Consider the following 24,330-nt stretch of genomic DNA (forward strand, 5'->3'; position numbering starts at 1 on the left):
GTTGTCTAGGCCTTTTACTTTTTACAATCTTTACTAATGACATGCTAATGACACACTGGCTTTGAGTAAAGCAAGTGTGTCTATGTATGTGGATGACTCAACACTATACATGTCAGCTACACCAAACTGGAAGTCTTCCGACTAGCTTGGAAAGACAGTACCGTGCAGTATCGAAGAGGCCTCACTGCTGCTCGATCATCCTATTTTTCCAACTTAATTGAGGAAAATAAGAACAATCCGACATTTATTTTTGATACTGTCGCAAAGCTAATTAAAAAGCAGCATTCCCCAAGAGAGGATGGCTGTCACTTCAGCAGTAACAAATTCATGAACTTCTTTGAGGAAAAGATCATGATTATTAGAGAGCAAATTACGGACTCCTCTTTAAATCTGTGTATTCCTCCAAAGCTCAGTTGTCCTGAGTCTGCACAACTCTGCCAGGACCTAGGATCAAGAGAGACGCTCAAGTGTTTTAGTACTATGTCTCTTGACACAATGATGAAAATAATAATGGCCTCTAACCTTCAAGCTGCATACTGGACCCTATTCCAACTAAACTGCTGAAAGAGCTGCTTCCTGTGCTTGGCCCTCCTATGTTGAACATAATAAACGGCTCTCCATCCACCGGATGTGTACCAAACTCACTAAAAGTGGCAGTAATAAAGCCTCTCTTCAAAAAGCGAAACCTTGACCCAGAAAACATTAAAAACTAAATCGGCCTATATCAAATCTTCCCTTCCACTCTAACATTTTTGAAAAAGCTGTTGCGCAGCAACTCACTGCCTTCCTGAAGACAAACAATGTATACGAAATGCTTCAGTCTGGTTTTAGACTCCATCATAGCACTGAGACTGCACTTGTGAAGGTGGTAAATGACCTTTTAATTGCGTCAGACCGAGGCTCTGCATATGTCCTCGTGCTCCTAGACTTTAGTGCTCCTTTTGATACCATCGATCACCACATTATTTTGGAGAGATTGGAAACCCAAATTGGTCTACATGGACAAGTTCTGGCCTGGTTTAGATCTTATCTGTCGGAAAGATATCAATTTGTCTCTGTGAATGGTTTGTCCACTGACAAATCAACTGTCAATTTCGGTGTTCCTCAAGGTTCCGTTTTAGGACCACTATTGTTTTCACTATATATTTTACCTCTTGGGGATGTCATTCAAAAACATAATGTTAACTTTCACTGCTATGCGGATGACACACAGCTGTACATTTCAATGAAACATGGTGAAGCCCCAAAATTGCCCTCACTAGAAGCCTGTGTTTCAGACATAAGGAAGTGGATGGCTGCAAACTTTCTACTTTTAAACTCGGACGAAACAGAGTTGCTTGTTCTAGGTCCCAAGAAACAAAGAGATCTTCTGGTGAATTTGACAATTAATCTTGATGGTTGTACAGTCTCAAATAAAACTGAAGGACCTCGGCGTTACTCTGGACCCTGATCTTTCTTTTGAAGAACATATTAAGACTGTTTCAAGGACAGCTTTTTTCCCATCTACGTAACATTGCAAAAATCTGAAACTTTCTGTCCAAAAATGATGCAGAAAAATTAATCCATGCTTTTGTTACTTCTAGGTTAGACTACTGCAATGCTCTACTTTCCGGCTACCCGGATAAAGCACTAAATAAACTTCAGTTAGTGATAAATACGGCTGCTAGAATCCGGACTAGAACCAAAAATTTGATCATATTACTCCAGTGCTAGCCTCCCTACATGGGCTTCCTGTTAAGGCAATGGCTGATTTCAAGGTTTTACTGCTAACCTACAAAGCATTACATGGGCTTGCTCCTACCTATCTTTCCAATTTGGTCCTGTCGTACGTACCTACACGAGGCTACGGTCACAAGACGCAGGCCTCCTAATTGTCCCTAGAATTTCTAAGCAAACAGCTGGAGGCAGGGCTTTCTCCTATAGAGCTCCATTTTTATGGAATGGTCTGCATACCCATGTGAGAGACGCAGACTCGGTCTTAACCTTTAAGTCTTTACTGAAGACTCATCTCTTCAGTAGGTCATATGATTAAGTGTAGTCTGGCCCAGGAGTGTGAAGGTGAACGGAAAGGCTCTGGAGCAACGAACCGCCCTTGCGGTCTCTGCCTGGCCGGTTCCCCTCTCTCCACTGGGGTTCTCTGCCTCTAACCCTATTACAGGGGCTGAGTCACTGGCTTACTGGTGCTCTTCCATGCCGTCCCTAGGAGTGCACTAAGTGTTAGTGCGTCACTTGAGTGGGTTGAGTCGCTGACATGGTCTTCCTGTCTGGGTTGGCGGCCCCCCTTGGGTTGTGCCGTGGTGGAGATCTTTGTGGGCTATACTCGGCCTTGTCTCAGGATGGTAAGTTGGTGGTTGAAGATATCCCTCTAGTGGTGTGAGGGCTGTGCTTTAGGAAAGTGGGTGGTGTTATATTCTGCCTGTTTGGCCCTGTCCGGGGGTATCATCAGATGGGGCCACAGTGTCTCCTGATCCCTCCTGTCTCAGCCTCCAGTATTAATGCTGCAGTAGTTGGTGTGTCGGGGGGGGGGCTAGGATCAGTCTGTTATATCTGGAGTATTTATCCTGTCTTATCTGGTGTCCTGTGTGAATTTAAGTATGCTCTCTGTAATTCTCTCTTTCTTTCTCTCTTGCTTTCTTTTTCTCTCGGAGAACCTGAGCCCTAGGACCATGCCTCAGCTGGCATGATGACTCCTTGCTGTCCCCAGTCCACCTGGCCGTGCTGCTGCTCCAGTTTCAACTGGTCTGCCTGCGGCTATGGAACACTGAACTGTTCACCGGACGTGCTACCTGTCCCAGACCTGCCGTTTTCAACTCTCTAGAGACAGCAGGAGCGGTAGAGATACTCTCAATGATTGTCTATGAAAAGCCAACTGACATTTACTCCTGAGGTGCTAACTACTGTAATTATTATTATTTGACCATGCTGGTCATTTATGAACATTTGAACATCTTGGCCATGTTCTGCTATAATAAATAAAAATCAAATAAATTTTATTTGTCACATACACATGGTTAGCAGATGTTAATGCGAGTGTAGCGAAATGCTTGTGCTTCTAGTTCCGACAATGCAGTAATAACCAACGAGTAATCTAACCTAACAATTCCAAAACTGCTACCTTATACACACAAGTGTAAAGGGATAAAGAATATGTACATAAAGATATATGAATGAGTGATGGTACAGAACGGCATAGGCAAGATGCAGTAGATGGTATCGAGTACAGTATATACATATGAGATGAGTAATGTAGGGTATATAAACAAAGTGGAATAGTTTAAAGTGGCTAGTGATACATGTATTACATAAAGATGCAGTAGATGATATAGAGTACAGTATATACATATACATATGAGATGAGTAATGTAGGGTATGTAAACATTATATTAAGTAGCATTGTTTAAAGTGGCTAGTGATATATTTTACATCATTTCCTATCAATTCCCATTATTAAAGTGGCTGGAGTTGAGTCAGTGTCAGTGTGTTGGCAGCAACCACTCAATGTTAGTGGTGGCTGTTTAACAGTCTGATGGCCTGGAGATAGAAGCTGTTTTTCAGTCTCTAGGTCCCTGCTTTGATGCACCTGTACTGACCTCGCCTTCTGGATGATAACGGGGTGAACAGGCAGTGGCTCGGGTGGTTGTTGTCCTTGATGATCTTTATTGCCTTCCTGTGACATCGGGTGGTGGTGTCCTGGAGGGCAGGTAGTTTGCCCCCTGTGATGCGTTGTGCAGACCTCACTACCCTCTGGATGCTGTCTGTGTGGATGGACCAATTCAGTTTGGCTGTGATGTGTACTTAAAACTTACTACCCTCTCCACTACTGTCCCATCGATGTGGATAGGGGGGTGCTCCCTCTGCTGTTTCCTGAAGTCCACAATCATCTTCTTAGTTTTGTTGACGTTGAGTGTGAGGTTATTTTCCTGACACCACACTACGAGGGCCCTCACCTCCTCCCTGTAGGCCTTCTCGCCATTGTTGGTAATCAAGCCTACCACTGTAGTGACATCCGCAAACTTGATGATTGAGTTGGAGGCGTGCATGGCCACGCAGTCGTGGGTGAACAGGGTGTACAGGAGAGGGCTCAGAACGCACCCTTGTGGGGCCCCAGTGTTGAGGATCAGCGGGGTGGAGATGTTGTTACCTACCCTCACCACCTGGGGGCGGCCCGTCAGGAAGTCCAGTACCCAATTGCACAGGGCAGGGTCGAGACCCAGGGTCTCGAGCTGGATGACGAGTTTGGAGGGTACTAATCTCCATCCGGCACAGCCAGAAGAGGACTGGCCACCCCTCATAGCCTGGTTCCTCTCTAGGTTTCGGCCTTTCTAGGGAGTTTTCCCTAGCCATCGTGCTTCTACACCTGCATTGCTTGCTGTTTGGCGCTTTAAGATGGGTTTCTATACAGCACTTTGATATATCAGCTGATGTAAGAAGGGCTATATCAATACATTTGATTTTGATTTGATTTGAGCTACTACAGCGAGTTAAATCACTGCAACACTAGTTTCAGAATGGGTGGCAAGGAATAAGTTAGTTGTACATATTTCAAAAATGAAAAGCATTGTATTTGGGACAAATCATTCACTAAACCCTAAACCTCAATGAAATCTTGTAATACATCATGTGGAAATTGAGTAAATTGAAGTCACTAAACTGCTTAGTGTAACCCTGGATTGTAAACTGTCATGGTCAAAACATGTCAATACAGCAGTAGCTAAGATGGGGAAAAGTTTGTCCCTAATAAAGCCTTTATAACAACACTATCAACAAGGCACGTCCTACAGGCCCAGTTTTGTCAAACCTGGACTACTGTTCAGTCGTGTGGTCAGGTGCCACAAAGAGGGACCTCAGAAAATTACAATTGGCTCAGAACAGGGCAGCACGGCTGGCCCTTAAATGTACACGAAGAGGTTTCATTAATAATATGCATGCAAATCTCTCATGGCTCAAAGTGAAGGAGAGATATAATTAATCACTACTTGTTTTTGTAAGAAGTGTTGACATGCTGAATCAAATCAAATCAAATAGTATTTGTCACATGCGCCAAATACAACAGGTGTAGACCTTAGAGTAAAATACTTAATTAAAATCCTTTAACCAAAAACGCAGGTAATAAAAATACCCCCCCAAATAAGAAATAAAAGTAACAAACAATGAAGAGCAGCAGGAGGTGTCTGTTTAAAATACTGGCATACAGCTGGGACACCCATCCATACCCCACAAGACATGCCACCAGAGGTCTCTTCACAATCCCCAAGTCCAGAACAGACTATGGGAGGCGCACAGTACTACATAGAGCCATGACTACATGGAACTCTATTCCACATAAGGTAACTGATGCAAGTAGAATCAGATATTTTTTTAAATGATAGAAATACACCTTAAAGAACAGTGGGACTGTGAAGAGACACACACACACACACACACACACACACACACACACATGCACATACACATGATAAGACACGCACTCTAAACACAAGTACACATGGATTTTGTATTGTAGATATGTGATAGTAGAGTAGTGGCCTGCGGGCACACACTTAGTATGTTGTGAAAAGTGTTATGAAATGTAACAATGTAATATTTTAAATTGTATATAACTGCCTTAATGTTGCTGGACCCCAGGAAGAGTAGGTGCTGCCTTGGCAGGAACTAGTGGGGGATCCTTAATCAAATACAAATCATAGCTTTCACCTGGATTCACCTGGTCAGTCTATGTCATGGAAAGAGCATGTACAGTCAGAACCTTTTTTAGTAAAGGATTTTTTAATCTCATCCAACGAACCAAAAGGTTCTATATAGAACCCCAAATAACCTTTTTTTCTAAGAATGTAGCATTCTGTCGGGCTGTAACACTGCCTGGTACGGCACTGCCCACAACCGCAGGGTTCTCCAGAGTGTGGTGCAGTCAGCCCAACGTATCATCGGGGGCACACTGCCTGCCCTCCAGGACATCTACAGCACCCGTTGTCACAGGAAGACCAAGAAGATCATCAAGGACCTCAGCCACCCGAGCCACGGCCTGTTCACCCCGCTACCATCTAGAAAGTGGAGAAAGTACAGGTGCATCAACGCTGGGACCAAGAGACTGATGAACAGCTTCTGTCCCTAGGCCATCAAACTATTAAACATTCATCATCTGCCGGCCTCCGCACAGTACACTGCCCTGAACCTTACACACTGTTACTAGCCAGCTACCACTAGGTACCCTACCCTGCACCTTAAAGACTGCTGCCCTATGCACCTAGAGTCAATGAAAACTGGTCAGTTTAATAATGTTTACATACTGTTTAATCCACTTTATATGTGCATATTGCAATCTATTCATGACTAATCCTATATAACTACTACCAACCACACCGTTTCTATTCATGCTGTCTATACACACCATTCACATACTATACTTACTATATATACATATAGATTTTGCATTTGAATTACTGTTACAGTGCTATTTGGGTTGTTAATTAGATTCGTTACGACATTTCATTATTTATTTTTTTCTTTTGTCGGGGGTCGGTTATTTATGTTCTTGTTTTACATTTTACTGCAATATTAAGAGCTAGTAACAGAAGCATTTTACTGCAATGTTAAGAGCTAGTAACAGAAGCATTTTGCTGCAATGTTAAGAGCTAGTAACAGAAGCATTTTACTGCAATGTTAAGAGCTAGTAACAGAAGCATTTTACTGCAATGTTAAGAGCTAGTAACATAAGCATTTTTACTGCAATGTTAAGAGCTATTAACAGAAGCATTTTACTGCAATGTTAAGAGCTATTAACAGAAGCATTTTACTGCAATGTTAAGAGCTAGTAACAGAAGCATTTTACTGCAATGTTAAGAGCTAGTAACAGAAGCATTTTACTGCAATGTTAAGAGCTAGTAACAGAAGCATTTTACTGCAATGTTAAGAGCTATTAACAGAAGCATTTTACTGCACCCACTGAAGTATCTTGCAAACTGTATACGCAACCAATAAACTTTGATTTGAAATATTTGTAACATCAACTAATAATGAGGAATAACAGTTTAATAAAAGCTAAAGACAAAAATAGACAAACTGATGGCATGAACAGAGCCCCCGCGAGCACCTTATCTCTCTCTCTCTGCCCATTGTCTTTGCCAGTGCTGTTTTCAGCAAGGTTTTGGGTCATTGGAGGATTAAGTCAAGTGAGAGAACGAGCCTGTCTTCTGCTCCATAAAATATACATCAGCATCACACATTTATTTGTGATGGGCAAGAGAACAGGAGGAGGAGGAGGAGGAGTAGAAGAACTGAATGTTTCATGAGCAGGATCCCTGCCGTCTACTTTGTGTTCATTTAAGAAACCGACAGAAAAAGAATCCTTGCAGCTCAGAGGCATCCAGCCAGCTGAGTCTGGTCCGGTTCACTCCGTCAACCTCTTCCTTTTCAAATCTAAGTTCCCCTCCTCACTTACCCTCCCCCTGCTCTGTGGGACTCCCCCAGCAGGAGTCTGCAGGTGCCGTGGTGCCGTGCCTTAATGCTCAGTCACTCTCAGTTAGAGGGAACAGCCTGGTCCAGCTAGCAGGCTGCCTCTCCTCCACAATGCAGCTTTAATAAGGGGGATGAAACATGGATGAGTGAGGGGTTTGTGAGGAAACCTTGAGGACTGAGGGTCAGATGGTAGTTCCCATGTTTCTAACCTCCTCCTCCGCCAGCCTCCCCTGAGAGCCAGGTAGGCAGGGCACTGCGCAATCCGCTCACCTTTTTCCTCACACTCAGGACAGTGTGTGTGTGTGTGTGTGTGTGTGTACTCACTATGTGGGTATGTGATTGGGTATGTGATTTGAAGGGCTATTATTACCCATAGGAACAGAGCCAGGGTCGGGACATCAGTAACAATGTGACAGAGACTCCCATGGTTACAATTGTGTAGCTACAAGGCTCCCTCTTTCTCCTTCTCTCCCTCTAATCTCTCCCTTTTTTCTTTATCACACTCTCTCTCTCTCTCTATCCCATATCCTTTGAGTTATGTGGGCTTTCATCCTATCCAATAACACCATACATCACCTAATCAGAGAAGTGAGGCCGTTTATTACATGTCCCTGAGGATGTGTGACAATGGGGGGTGGGGGTGGTGACAACAAGGAAATCAGAGAAACAACAAGGGATTGTAGAGCGAGAGAGCGAGAGAGATGACAGTGTCATTTTATTAGGTCACTTGGCTGTATGTGTGCTGAAGAAACAGATGTTCATTAGACAGACGTTCAATAGACAGCTCAAGCAAGATGGGACTAATCAACACCACTGCTTGATGTCTGTCTTGGCCAATAGATCTATTGTTTCACTCCCACACTGAACAGGGTCCACTGTCCAAACATACTGTAATGTACACAAAGGCTGCTGTTAACAAAGGGAAGACAAGAGCCAGAACAACTCCTCATCATACCAGAGATACTCTGTGTACTAAACATTAGGAACACCTTCCTAGTATTGAGTTTGCCCTCAGAACAGCTTCAATGTGTCAGGGCATGGACTCTACAAGGTGTTGAAAGCGTTCAACAGGGATGCTGGGCCATGTTGACTCACACTCAACAGTTTCCTGTGTGTATCAAGAAAGGTCCACCACCCAAAGGACATCCAGCCTACTTGACACATCTGTGGGAAGCATTGAAGTCAACATGACCTAGCATCACTGTGGAACGCTTTCGAGACCTTGCAGAGTCCATACCCTGATGAATTGAGGCTGTTCTGAGGGCAAAAGTGGGTGCAGAGGGTAGAGGGGATGTCTGGGTGGCAGCAGGACCAGAGGGGAGAGGGGATGGCTGGGAGGCAGCAGGGCCAGAGGGTAGAGGGGATGTCTGGGTGGCAGCAGGACCAGAGGGGAGAGGGGATGGCTGGGAGGCAGCAGGACCAGAGGGGAGAGGGGATGGCTGGGAGGCAGCAGGACCAGAGGGGAGAGGGGATGGCTGGGAGGCAGCAGGACCAGAGGGGAGAGGGGATGGTTGGGAGGCAGCAGGGCCAGAGGGGAGAGGGGATGGCTGGGAGGCAGCAGGACCAGAGGGGAGAGGGGATGGCTGGGAGGCAGCAGGGCCAGAGGGGAGAGGGGATGGCTGGGAGGCAGCAGGACCAGAAGGGATGGCTAGGATAGTTCTTAGTTTATCTCAGTGTAGGCATAAATGTTATTTAGCCAATTACCATCTACCGATATGTTCACCAATATGGGCAGGGCCGGCTCCAGGCATAAGCGACATAAGCGGTCGCTTAGGGCCCCACCCCACCAAGACATATATATTTTTGGAAATCAGTCAGCCAACTTACTGTTGAGAGTTAGAATACACAAGTTGTAGGTTTGAAGTTTGGTTGTGCATCAGATGTACAGCTAACAATGTTCTGATTGGTAAGTTAGTCAAGCCAGTTATCTAAACTTGTGGTGAAAATGGCCAAATACGCAGGGACCCTGACATCGAGGGGGCCGCCACTGATGTTGTTACTCACTGCAACATTTTCTCTCTGCCCCATGGCAAAATGTGTAGAACTGTAAGCACGTTTTCTAAACACTGCAACATTTTCTCTCTGCCCCATGGCAAAATGTGTAGAACTGTAAGCACGTTTTCTAAACACTGCAACATTTTCTCTCTGCCCCATGGCAAAATGTGTAGAACTGTAAGCACGTTTTCTAAACACTGCAACATTTTCTCTCTGCCCCATGGCAAAATGTGTAGAACTGTAAGCACGTTTTCTAAACACTGCAACATTTTCTCTCTGCCCCATGGCAAAATGTGTAGAACTGTAAGCACGTTTTCTAAACACTGCAACATTTTCTCTCTGCCCCATGGCAAAATGTGTAGAACTGTAAGCACGTTTTCTAAACACTGCAACATTTTCTCTCTGCCCCATGGCAAAATGTGTAGAACTGTAAGCACGTTTTCTAAACACTGCAACATTTTCTCTCTGCCCCATGGCAAAATGTGTAGAACTGTAAGCACGTTTTCTAAACACTTCAACATTTTCTCTCTGCCCCATGGCAAAATGTGTAGAACTGTAAGCACGTTTTCTAAACACTGCAACATTTTCTCTCTGCCCCATGGCAAAATGTGTAGAACTGTAAGCACGTTTTCTAAACACTGCAACATTTTCTCTCTGCCCCATGGCAAAATGTGTAGAACTGTAAGCACGTTTTCTAAACACTTCAACATTTTCTCTCTGCCCCATGGCAAAATGTGTAGAACTGTAAGCACGTTTTCTAAACACTGCAACATTTTCTCTCTGCCCCATGGCAAAATGTGTAGAACTGTAAGCACGTTTTCTAAACACTGCAACATTTTCTCTCTGCCCCATGGCAAAATGTGTAGAACTGTAAGCACGTTTTCTAAACACTTCAACCTTTTCTCTCTGCCCCATGGCAAAATGTGTAGAACTGTAAGCACGTTTTCTAAACACTGCAACATTTTCTCTATTCCCCTTGGCAAAATGTGTAGAATACAGAAAATGTACTCTCATAAAACTTGCATTATTCTCTCCACCATCAAAAGGGGGGGACCACAAAAAAAATTGCCTGCTTAGTGGGGAGGCATCCCAACCAAATCTCGCTTAGGGCCCTTTAGACTAGCCTTCCCTAAATATGGCTGCTTAGTGGGGAGGCATCCCAACCAAATCTCACTTAGGGCCCTTTAGACTAGCCGTCCCTAAATATGGTTGCTTAGTGGGGAGGCATCCCAACCAAATCTCACTTAGGGCCCTTTAGACTAGCCGTCCCTAAATATGGTTGCTTCAAAGCTCATTAGCTGTTTTAAAAAACTTCATCCAGCATCAGCAAAGACATATGAGTGCACACGCACATTTGATTGGACATATTGCGCGATGACATTGACGTGGGAGTCAAACAGACAGCAGACTATTATAGTGCAGAATCATAACACTGACTCCCGGTCATAGGATACTGCAGCCATGCACTACAGACATCTCTCTCTCACAAACACACACTGTGTCATCCTAGCTAATGCTCTGGTAGCATACGGGTAAGGGGTGAGAGCCTAGGTGCCACAACAGACAAGTCACACTGGCTGTGTCTGAAATCTGTCATGCCTGCTACTTCCTAAAACTTCCTACTATGTACTAATCATACTACATGCTATTTAGAACATACTGTTTTGTAAATATGTACGCAATAAGCATCAAATATTAACATATACAAGCCTCACTTACAGTATGCTGAGAATGCGTCATCCAATGTGCCGTTGTTTCCGCCATTCTTTCTTTCCTACATCGCATCTCATTATCAGTTGATTATCAACTGCTGTCATACACACGTGGATCTGAAATGATGATTCTCTTCCTCAATAGCATGCAGACAAAATGAGTATGACATCCTGGCATTTAAATTGTACTCAATTTGGAAATGTCACATACTTTAAAAGGTTCTGTTTGCATACCCAAGTTGCCTGCTATTTAAAATGCAAATATGGATATTTGGACACAGCCAGAATCACCACGGTAACAGAACCATGCTAATTTCATTCATCAGACAGGGTAACACTCACCTACGTACACAAACATACATAGATGCACTCTCTACCCACAACAATCTTCTTTTCATCACTAGCTCTGTCTAGTTTAATCTCACGCATCAATACCCTTTAATTAACATAATACGATTTTCTTGCTGTTTCCTTTTGCTTCCTGCTCGCTGCTTCCCCAGTGTGAGCCTATTAAAGAGGAAGCCAACACTTTGGATGCATGTTCCTCACACTGCTCCCCTCGTTGGCACCAATAGGCTGAGCCATCACTATTTCATCACCATTCCACACCAGTCCAGGGTGAGGGCAGTCATACATAAAACTGTTACATATGTGCCGTCATCAAACATGGATGCCAGTGTGACGTCCGAGCTAATCAGACCCCGGGCTGACTATCATGTACATTGCAGAGCTCCCAATGTGTTCCACACACAGGGTGGAATGTCAGTAGGATCTCTATGGTTCTGCAGCTGGATGCTCAAATCAAATCAAATGTTACTCGTCACATGCTTCGTAAACAAGAGGTGTGGACTTACCCAACAATGCAGAGAGAAAGAAATTAGAGAAATAAAATACAAGTAATAATAGATACACAATGAGTAAGGATAACTTGGCTGTTTACAAGAAGTACCGGGAAGATGTGCAGGGGTACGAGGTAATTGAGGTAGATATGTACACATAACTAAAAACAAAGGGACAGATAATAAACAGTAGCAGCGTATGTGATGAGTCAAACAACGGAGTGTAAAAAGGGTCAATGCAGATTGTTAAATAGTTAACCAATAGCTATCCAGACTAACTAATTAGCAGCCTTATGGCTTAGGGGTAGAAGTTGTTCAGGGTTCTTGTCGTGCTGTAGCAGAGAGAACAGTCTATGACTTTGGTGGCTGGAGTCTTTGATAAGCAGTTGGCATACTAAGCGGGGATGCAGCCAGTCAAGATGCTCTCAGTGGTGCAGCTGTAGAACTTTTTGAGGATCTGACGGGCCCATGTCAAATCTGTTCAGCCCCTGAGGGTGAAGAGGCGTTGTCATGCCCTCTTCACGTCTGTGTGGGTGTGTTTGGACCATTATAGATCCTTAGTGATGTGGACACCGAGGAACTTGAAGCTCTGAATAGTGTGGAGAAGCTTTCTTATAGATACAGCATCTCTCTGGCTCATGACCCAAGCCTGAGACACCACAACCCAACCACAAGATCATCCTTTATAAACACAATGACACACTCACACCGCCGCCACACACCAGCACAAATAGAGGACATCAAGGTCACTTTAATCACTGGCAGTACAGGAATGTTATTACTCAGAAAAACACATTGTGCTGAAGTCAAGTTGGATAGGGTGCAGTGAGGTAGCAAAGCAATTTCCACATAATGTGGATTAATGAACCCCTGTAGAGCTAACATGTTTGTTCTATGTGCTTCTTAACTACTGTTGTGCATAGATTGGGGTGTGTGTTTGTGTGTGAACTCTATGTGTTCGTGTGTGTGTGTTCGAGTGTGTGTGTGTGCAAGTGTCTTTTTGTGTGTCTTCATGCGTGTGTGTGTATGTTAGTGAGTGTGTCTGCCATACTGTTTTACTGTCTTGCTCCCTGAGAGCTGTAGGTTTCTGGGGTTCTCTGTGGCTTACCTCATCTTGATAAATGTGGAGGGTAATCACAAGCACTGCTTGACTGAGTAGCCAAGGGCATTCTCCTCTGTGACCGAGGCCAAACTGCAGGGGCTTCCCTCTCCTTTCCTTTCATTTGATGGACTCCCTACCTCTTCCCTCATCATTCTCCCTCTCTCTTTCAAGCCCTCGCTCTCGGTCTTCCTCTTTCTACCAGATTGTGAGTGAATTTGTGAGTGTGTGTGTGTGCGCTGGAGTATTCAATCGTACTTCAAATGAAAAGAGAAAAAGGTTCTGTCTTTTTTTCCCTCCAAACTGGGCCATGCGCTCTGGAGTATCGCTAGTAATTATCAATGCTACGTGGGGAGAGCGAGAGAGAGAGAGAGAGAGAGAGAGAAATTGTGAAAGAGAAAACCAGATAACAATAAGGAAGCAGGGAAGAGGATGATGAAGAAAGTAAAAGATAGAGGACAGAGAGAAGATGAGAAGAGGAGAAGAGGAAGGATGTGTGTGTGATATGAGAATGGAATAACAGAAAGGATGAAACATTAGGAGGAAGAGAGAGGTTGATTGGGTAAATCATACAGTATTAGTGTGAGAAAGGCATTGTTAATGACCTTTTCATCTGCCAATCAAACACTCCTCTCTCACTTTCACTTATACCACGGTAAAACTGTTACATATGACACACACAGCAGCCAGCCATCCAGCCAGCCAGCCAGCCACTCAGCCAGGCAGGCAGTCAGGCATCCAGCCATCCAGCCAGGCAGTCAGCCATCCAGCCAGGCATCCAGCCACCCAGGCAGCCAACCAGCCAGCCAGGCAGGCAGTCAGTCAGGCATCCAGCCATCCAGCCGGGCAGCCAGCCACCCAGGCAGCTAACTAGCCAGCCAGCCATCCAGCCAGGCAGGCAGTCAGGCATCCAGCCATCCAGCCAGGCAGCCAGCCATCCAGCCAGGCAGCCAGCTAGCCGGCCAGGCAGCCATCCAGCCATCCATCCAGCAAGGCAGCTAACCATCCAATCATCCAGGCAGCAAGGCAGCTAGCCATCCAACCATCCAGCCAGCCAAGCCAGCCAGGCAGGCGAGAGTTACTGCTTATTAATGAAGGTGACAAGGACATGTCAAACACACAGCAGCGCAAATAGATCTCCTACCTATTCCTTAGTTGACACACATTAAATATGCACATATTTAATATCTGTCTCATTGCCATTCTGACAGGTCCGTGTCATTAGTAATTAGCAATAAAGTTGTCATCTGAAGACAGTCTGAGGTGCTGTCAGCTCAGAAAGAAAGAGAGCAGCTTACTGCACCCCACGGACCGCTCTTACTACATCCATACCTCCTTTCTCCATAACAACTAGCTGCAGACTAATGCCTCCACGCTGCTTACTTGGAGAAATAAGGACCAGAGGCAGGTGAAGAGAACCCATGCTAAGCAGCAGGAGAACTGTCCAACATCATATACACTCTTCACTCTCTCTTGAGTCCTATCAAACAGCTTCCAATGACCCTCAAACCTCATCTACTATGTACTTTCCCTTGAACCGCCTAACACACACACACACACACACACACACACACACACACACACACACACACACACACAGCCTCTGTTTGATGTACCAGAGAAGAGAAATGCTGTCCCATGGGTGTTCCTACTCACTACAAAAGAAAGGTTTTCGTCCCTCTACAGCAGTGCTTAGCGTGGTGTGTAAGGGGAACAATCTGTCAACCCGGAGAACATGGGAGTTGCGTTAACCTTGGTGGCCTGGAGGACTGTGTTCAGTCAGGAGTTTGGGTCTTAATGTTCGAAGCACAAGATCATGCTAATAGGCCAGTGTATATGGTGGAGTGTACATTAAATTAACATTATGAAGAATGCAGGTTGGTACTAGAGTTGGTATATAGTTTTCTAGGGGTAGATTGTTGAAGCATAGAGGAACTGAAGTAGTGTGACAACATTGTGGTAGCGCTAGTGTTGTGATATAAAACGAGTTTTGTGTTGTTGTTGTGTTGGTGTTGCCATGGATCCCTGTGGGACACAACATTGCATGAGATAGAGTACAGCTGACACAAAGTCAATAAATACTAACCACACAGAAGTACAGTTCACACACACAGACGCGCGCACGTGGGCATACATATGTACTCCCACACAATTGCACACACAGACAAATACAAACACATTTACACATTGTTTATACACCTAGATTACCGTAATCCAGATGGACAGGAATGATACATGGATGCAGTCATAGGAGGGTTGTGTAACTGTCCCATATGTCTTTACACCCCCTCTGTTTCTTGCTCTCTCTCTCTCTACACACCCCTCTCTCTCTTTCACATACCCTCCATCTTTATCTCTGTCTGTCATCCACCCCCACCCGCCTCTCTCTCGCTGTCTTTCTCTTGTTAGAGGTTAAACTCAATCTGTCCTTGTCAGGTTTAATCAAAGTATCCACAAATTCAATTTCAACTGTTATATGTGGGAGGCTATGATAGCGTTCTTTGTCATTTGCGATATCTTTAGGGAGAGAGAAGGCAAAAAGGTGCTTCCTGTGCATACATATTGCCTCAGCTGAGATGGGTGACAGTTAATAAGTGGCAACACAAACGGTGGTAACACAAACACCCTCAGTGCACACTCAGGGACACACAGCATAGCCACAGTGTGAACTCTTAGCACTGCACAATACTACTGCACAATACTGCCGAACAATACTGCCGCACAATACTGCCGCACAATACTAATACATGACCAGACTGTATTTTACATTCCTGTTTGCAGGGATTTAGTATTTAGTAGGAAATTATGAAGTAACAGTACTATCTGGTACTTACTTCAATCAGTTCAACACAACCTGATGCCAAGTGGTAATGGTGCTGGTTTTAATGAATCCCAGATAAAAACATCTATTATTATAATGTAATTACCATTTTACTATGTAACTTGAGTAAACCATAACAGCGTTACTAAAACAGCCCCCTATCTTCATTGCTGCCACTACAGCTGAAGGCTACTGTACTCCAATATCACTGTGTGTTTGGCCAAAGGCCACGTTTCCCCTGATCCGATTCAAAGAGAATGATAATGCATGATAATGATAATGCATTTTTGTGTTGATATCACATGATTCTGGAAGCTTTCCGTCTGCTGTTCACTGCAGCTGTGTTAGAAACTCCAGCCCGGAGATTTATTTTAGTGATAGAAAATTAAACCTCTAAACCAAAAACATCAATCCCTTCTCTTCTAATTGATTTTTCCCTTTTGAACAAAAACAACAGTCCTAAAAGATTATGGAATGGACCCAAATCTTTGTTGTTGCGTACAGCTGTAATCTGATGCTTGCATATTGAGCATTCTCATTTTCAAACACCGGAAGAGAGCAATTGATTCTCCGTCTGTTCCAAAACTAATCCAAAATGGTTACGCATGGATACCAGCATCCTGGTCCTTGGATGTTATTTGCCAAGAGGTAATTTAGTCCTTTGGTTGTTCAAGTACAAAGTTGAAAATACCCAGAAATTGGTAGGACAACGCCAAGGTGATCTCTGCTCATTGTTTTGTCCAGAGACAGACAGACACTTGCTGGGTGCCGACACTGCAAAACTCTCAACCATTGTTATACTACCTTCCAGAATGCATATAAGGCCCTCTCCTGCCCTACCTTTCGGCAAATCGGACTACGATTCCATCTTGCTCCTCCCCTCCAATAGGCAGAAACTCAAACAGGAACCACCCGTTGTAAGGACTATTCAATGCTGGTTTGACCAATCGGAATCCACGTTTCAAGATTGTTTTGATCACGCGGACTGGGATATGTTCAGTTCCATCAGGCATAGATACTAAACTGAAAAACACCCCACAAATCCCAAATGGAAAATTACAATTTATATATGATCCCCAATCAAAGACAACGATAGACAGCTGCCTCTGATTGGGAACCACACTTGGCAAAAACAACAAAGAAATAGACAACATAGAATGCCCACCCCAAATCACACCCTGACCTAATTCAAATAGAGAAATAAAATGGTTCTCTAAGGTCAGGGCGTGACAACCATTGACTGTTAAACAGCCATCTCCAGCATATAAGAGGCTGCTGCCAATAGACATTGATTAGGAATCCCTGGCCACCTTAAGGAAATTAAATGCTAGCCACTTGAATAATGTCTGTGTATCTTGCATTACTCATCTCATATGTGTAAACTGTACTCTATACTATTTTTCGGTATCTTAGTCACTTTAATTGTGTGTAAATATTGCATCACCCATTTCATATGTGTATATACTGTATTCTATACCTCTGTATCTTAGTCCAATGGCGCTCTGATGAATATGGATATATTCTTAATCCATTTATTACTGAGATTTACGTGTATTTTGGGTATACAGTTGTAGTCGGAAGTTTACATACACCTTAGCCAATTACATTTAAACTCAGATTTTCACAATTCCTGACATTTAATCCTAGTAAAAAATCCCTGTTTTAGGTCAGTTAGGATCACCACTTTATTTTAAGAATGTGAAAGGTCAGAATAAAAGCAGAGAGTTATTTATTTCAGCTTTTATTTCATCACATTCCCAGTGGGTTAGAAGTTTACATACAATCAATTAATATTTGGTAGCATTGCCTTTCACAAGATTCCCACAATAAATTGGGTGAATTTTGGCCCATTCCTCCTGACAGAGCTGGTGTAACTAAGTCAGGTTTGTAGGCTTCCTTGCTCACACACACTTTTTCAGTTCTGCCCACAAATCTTCTATAGGATTGAGGTCAGGGCTTTGTGATAGCCACTCCAATACCTTGACTTTGTTGTCCTTAAGCCATTTGGCTTGGGGTCATTGTCCATTTGGAAGACCCATTTGCGACCAAGCTTTAACTTCTTGACTGATGTCTTGAGATGTTGCTTCAATATATCCACATAATTTTCCTCCCTCATGTTGCCATCTATTTTGTGAAGTGCACCCCCACAATATCATGCTGCCACCCCCATGCTTCACGTTTGGGATGGTGTTCTTCGGCTTGAAAGCCTCCCCCTTTTTCCTCCAATCATAACGATGATCATTATGGCAAAACTGTTCTATTTGGTTTTTTTTCATCAGACCAGAGGACATTTCTCCAAAAAGTATGATATTTGTCCCCATGTGCAGTTGCAAACCATAGTCTGGCTTTTTTTATGGCAGATTTGGAGCAGTGGCTTCTTCCTTGCTGAGCGGCCTTTCAGGTTATGTCGATATGGGACTCATTTTACTGTGGATATAGATACTTTTGTGCCTGTTTCCTCTAGCATCTTCACACGGTCCTTTGCTGTTGTTCTTGGATTTATTTACACTTTTCGCACCAAACCCAACGCACACCAGTAACATAGCGTACAACCACAAACAAACAATTCCACACAAGGACATGGGGGGGGAACAGAGGGTTAAATACACAACAATTAATTATGGAAATGAAAACCAGGTGTGTAAGAAAACAAGTGAAAAATGAAAAGTGGATCGACGATGGCTAGAAGACAGGTGACGCCGACTGGAACACCGCCTGAACAAGGAGAGGAAACGACTTCGGTGGAAGTCGTGACACCCATGGTGTTTATACTTGCGTCATATTGTTTGTACAGGTGAACGTGGTACCTTCAGGCATTTGGAAATTGGTCCCAAGGATGAACCAACCTTGTGGAGATCTGTTTTTCTAAGGCCTTGGCTTTTGATTTTTCCCATGATGTCAAGCAAAGAGGCACTGAGTTTGAAGGTAAGCCTTGAAATACATCCACAGGTGCACCTCCAATTGACTCAAATGATGTCAATTAGCCTATCAGAAGCTTCTGACATCATTTTCTGGAATTTTCCAAGCTGTTTAAAGGCACAGTCAACTTAGTGTATGTAAACTTCTGACCCACAGGAATTGTGATACAGTGAAATAAGTGAAATAATCTTCTGTAAACATTTGTTGGAAAAATGACTTGTGTCATGCACAAAGTAGATGTCCTAACCGACTTGCCAAAACTATAGTTTGCTAACAAGAAATTTGTGGAGTGGTTGAAAAACGAGTTTTAATGACTCCAACCTAAGTGTATGTAAACTTCCGACTTCAACTGTATGTTGTGAAAATGTTAGATATTACTTGTTAGACATTTTCTGCACTGTCGGAGCTAGAAGCACAAGCATTTCGCTACACCTGCAAGAACTTCTGCTAAACATGTGTATGTGACCAATACATTTAATTTGATGGGTTTTATTCCATACTCTGAAAATAGATACAAAATGTAATTTTTAAACCTTGTTTCTCAGGGCTAAACACATTTTTAATCTCAAATAAAACACCAAGCTTAAAGATAGGATTGCATATGGTCTACTGGTGATATAAGCACGTAATCGTTTTAATCATTGTGCAGATGTGATGGCTATCACGACAGCCTGTTGGAAGTACAGTAGACTATAGCGCTGTCAGATACTATGTGACAGTGCTTGTTCTAATGCTTTAGTCGGTCAAAATGGGAAAGAAGGACTTAGCTTGTAGAAATACATAATTTTTCTATTGACAGTGGTCCTTCAACGTCATGGCCTCACTCTCTCAGTAACATCTCTACATGCCTTCTCTCTATGACAGGATCCCTCACATCTCTCTCCTCCCCCTCCTTTTCCTTTCTCAAACGAAGCTCTCTCTCTCTTCTCTCCATTGTCAATTCCCTCTTTATCTATCACCATCCCCATATCCTCCATCCTCCCCTGGTCAAACTCAGATCCCCATCCCCATATCCTCCATCCTCCCCTGGTCTAACTCAGATCACCATCCCCATATCCTCCATCCTCCCCTGGTCTAACTCAGATCACCATCCCCATATCCTCCATCCTCCCCTGGTCTAACTCAGATCCCCCTCCCCATATCCTCCATCCTCCCCTGGTCTAACTCAGATCACCATCCCCATATCCTCCATCCTCCCCTGGTCTAACTCAGATCACCATCCCCATATCCTCCATCCTCCCCTGGTCTAACTCAGATCCCCCTCCCCATATCCTCCATCCTCCCCTGGTCTAACTCAGATCCCCATCCCCATATCCTCCATCCTCCCCTGGTCTAACTCAGTCTCTTCTTTGCTCTGTATCTGTACCTCCATTTTTATTACCTCTGTTTATCTCTATGTCTCCCTCTCTCTCTCTCTCTCTCTCTGTGTCTTCCCCTCTCTCTCTCTCTCTCTGTCTTCCTCTCTCTCTCTCTCTGTCTTCCTCTCTCTCTCTCTCTCTGTCTTCCTCTCTCTCTCTCTCTCTCTCTCTCTCTCTCTCTCTCTCTCTCTCTCTCTCTCTGTCTCTCTCTGTCTTTCTCTCTCTCTCTCTGTGTCTTTCTCTCTCTCTCTCTCTGTCTTCCTCTCTCCCTCTCCCTCTCTCTCTCTCTCTGTCTTCCTCTCTCTCTCTCTCTCTCTCTCTCTGTCTCTCTCTCTCTCTGTCTTCCTCTCTCTCTCTCTGTCTTCCTCTTCTCTCTCTCTCTCTCTCTCTCTCTCTCTCTCTCTCTCTCTCTGTCTCTCTCTGTCTTTCTCTCTCTCTCTCTGTCTTTCTCTCTCTCTCTGTCTTCCTCTCTCCCCTCTCTCTCTCTCTCTCTCTCTGTCTTCCTCTCTCCCTCTCTCTCTCTCTCTCTCTCTCTCTGTCTTCCTCTCTCTCTCTCTCTCTCTCTCTCTCTCTGTCTTCCTCTCTCTCTCGCTCTCTCTCTGTCTTCCTCTTCCTCTCTCTCTGTCTTCCCCCTCTCTCTCTCTCTCTCTCTCTCTGTCTTCCTCTCTCTGTGTCTTCCTTTCTCTCTCTCTCTGTCTTCCTCTCTCTGTGTGTCTCTCTCTCTCTGTCTTCCTCCCTCCTCTCCCTCTCTCTCTCTCGCTCTCTATGTCTTCCTCCCTCCTCTCTCTCTCTCTCACTCTGACCCCTGTCGCAGGGCTACCTAACACTGCACAGTGTGATCAGATGTTGTCTAGTAAGCAGCTTTAGGGCCCTGATCTCTTGTGGTCAGCTTAATGCTATCCTCATCTGGATCTCACCTCATGACCTGGTCTCCTGCTCACCGATAGGGGCCCAAATTTGTGACCCAAATAACTTTTCCAGAGTGCAGCCAATTGACCCTGCTCATACCCTGCCACCTCTGCACTAGAAGACGTCTGTTACTATACTACACTTCCTCTCTGTGTGACTGTAATTAAATGTTAACTGCAGATCAAACATGTCTCTTTAGCTTCGGTTCATTACATTGTCTCATTCTCATCTTGCCCAGGTGTCATTTGGCCGGGTTGTAGGTGTGTGTTGACGTACATATTCATGTGTGTGTGAATGTGTGCATGTTTGTGTGTGTGGGTGTGTGTGAGAGCACATGTGCATGTGTGTGTGTGTAGGTGTGAGTAAGAGAGGGAATGTTAGAGGGTCTGTGTGAGGGAAGAAGGGTGTCACTGCTCGATATCCCACCCTTCCCAGGTCAAATTCCTCCTTGGACAAACTAAGAGGGTGATTATTGATTAATCAGTATAAATTAGTGAGCTGGATCGATTGCAGATCACTGACAGTGGAAGCGAGCTTTCATTGCTTTCATCTAGTGGGCCGGCGGCGGCCATCTTAAAAGGGACCAGGACAGGAAGAGGTGGAGGCAAGGTGGGAACAGAGGCTGATGCTGCATTCTGCAACTATCACACATGGTTGATGGTAACATGACATCCCTAGCACTAGACACCTACCACCATTATAGGACATTTGTATACTGACAATATTTGTTTTCATGGCCCTAGAAGATATAGCTGTTTATGTGATTATAAAAGTATTACCATGACGATACTGATGGCTTGATAGCAGAATAAACAAACATGCATTTAAAATGGAGGAAGTGACGAAGGATCACTTATACAACACTCTCCTCACACCCCCAAAATGAAAGACACAAACACTAAACAAAGTGAGTACCTTAAAGTGAACCCAACTATGAGACATTTAGTGGCCTGAAGCTGTGTTACGCAAATATGTGAGAGCATCAGAGCTTTCCTGTTGTTTTTCACTGTTGTTTTGTCACTCACAGATGCAACATCAATGTACATTAACATAACAAAGCTTTGAGGCATGGCAGTGCACTCTGTAGCTACTGATGGAGTAGGCATGCAACACTGTGCTATTTCAGGCTCATGGAGAGGTTGTTATCATCCATTACTCAGGGGCTTTCACACACTGGCACACAGAGACATAAACACACACATAAACTCATACAAATACATATGGTAGGAAACCACTCACTCACACACACATGTACATACACAGTAGACTGAGTGAACAAAACATTAAGAACACTTATTCTTTCCATGACATACACAGACCAGGTGAAAGTTATGATCCCTTATTGATGTCACTTGTTAAATCCACTTAAATCAGTGTAGATGAAGGGGACCAGACAGGTTAAATAATTATTTTTGAGCCTTGAGACAATTGAGACATGGATTGTGTATGTGTGCCATTCAGAGGGTGTTTGAGCAAGCCAAAATATTGAAGTGCCTTTGAACGGGGTATGGTAGTACTGTAGGTTCCAGGCGCATCAGTTTGTGTCAAGAACTGCAACGCTGCTGTGTTTTTCTCGATCCTCAATAGTTTCTCATGTGTATAAAGAATGGTCCACCACCCAAAGGACATCCAGCCAACTTGACACTAATGTGGGAAGCATTGGAGTCAACATGGCCCAGCATCCCTGTGGAACGCTTTTGAGACCTTGTAGAGTCCATGTCCAGACAAACTGAGGCTGTTCTGTGGGCAAAAAGGGGGGGTGCAACTCACCATTAGGAAGGTGAATGTTTTGTACACTCAGTATATACACAGACGTGCGCACACATACACACACACAAGCAGTCTTCAACACTCTTGTATGTCAATTCTGATCTACAAACAATCACCAAGACACACAGGAAATGCATGTCACGTATAATAACTTATAGCTGACACAACAGATGAGATGCCATAGCAAAATCAATGTCTCTGATAATGCAATGCCAATGGCCACAGGAAGTAAAAAGGATTTACATAGAGCTTTCTATTGTGAGCCCTGTCTGACATTTCCTAACTGTGTCCCAAAACACCACCTGTTGACTCTGCAACACCATACAGCAACATCTGGTAGACAGAATTATTACGTAGGAGACATTATAGTCTTGGTAGAAAATGTATGATTCTCCAAACAGGGATTATATAGAGAGACTAAAATATGAATTACACTACAGGTTATATTTTCAATATGGCGGCTGCTATTATCCTTTACATTCAACTCTTCACTATCCAGAAGCACAGAAGAATTCACAGAAACCAGACATTTTAAAGGCCACCAAATGGATTTTGAAAAGATTTTTTTGCCAGTGGCAAGGTTACGTAGATTAGAACACAGCTTAGATTGGTCTCAATCTGAAATGCATTAATCATCTCTGGAGGTTGGCGGGAAAGGGTTGAAGGATCTTCAACCTAATTGAATATTAACAGTAGGTGTAGTTACAGTGCACATTACCAACACACCTGGAATATACACAATACACACATGCACACACACACACAGACACACAGACACACACGCACACGCACACGCACACACGCACACACACACACACACACACACACACACAGTAATAAGTGTCTCTAATTACCCAAAGACAGGTGCAAAAAGGTGCAAAGAACTCAGAATAGTGTATTCATGTGGGATGTGTGCTTTCTCTATGTCATCTACTACAACAAGTGGTCATGGTCAGACAGAGTAACAATCCACCTCACATGACATACCCACTACCCAACTAGCCACTACCCAGGATGGGAACTCTAAGGCTGTGTCTATGGGAACCCAGCAGCTGTGTACTACCCAGGATGGGAACTCTAAGGCTGTGTCTATGGGAACCTAGCAGCTGTGTACTACCCAGGATGGGAACTCTAAGGCTGTGTCTATGGGAACCCAGCAGCTGTGTACTACCCAGGATGGGAACTCTAAGGCTGTGTCTATGGGAACCCAGCAGCTGTGTACTACCCAGGATGGGAACTCTAAGGCTGTGTCTATGGGAACCCAGCAGCTGTGTACTACCCAGGATGGGAACTCTAAGGCTGTGTCTATGGGAACCTAGCAGCTGTGTACTACCCAGGATGGGAACTCTAAGGCTGTGTCTATGGGAACCTAGCAGCTGTGTACTACCCAGGATGGGAACTCTTAGGCTTAGAGGAAGGCTGACTGCAGTGTGAGGGGAGAGTCCTTCTAACT

General features: G+C 44.1%; 1 protein-coding gene across 1 annotated transcript in view; it reads right to left on the bottom strand.

Annotated features, from left to right (window-relative positions):
* LOC139387977 (fibroblast growth factor 11-like) overlaps positions 1-24,330 on the bottom strand; it is a 68,170-nt gene that overhangs the window by 42,414 nt on the left and 1,426 nt on the right. The gene's annotated exons all lie outside the window — the stretch shown is intronic.

Source organism: Oncorhynchus clarkii, chromosome 29 (assembly GCF_045791955.1).
Source record: "Oncorhynchus clarkii lewisi isolate Uvic-CL-2024 chromosome 29, UVic_Ocla_1.0, whole genome shotgun sequence".
Lineage (NCBI taxonomy): Eukaryota > Metazoa > Chordata > Actinopteri > Salmoniformes > Salmonidae > Oncorhynchus > Oncorhynchus clarkii.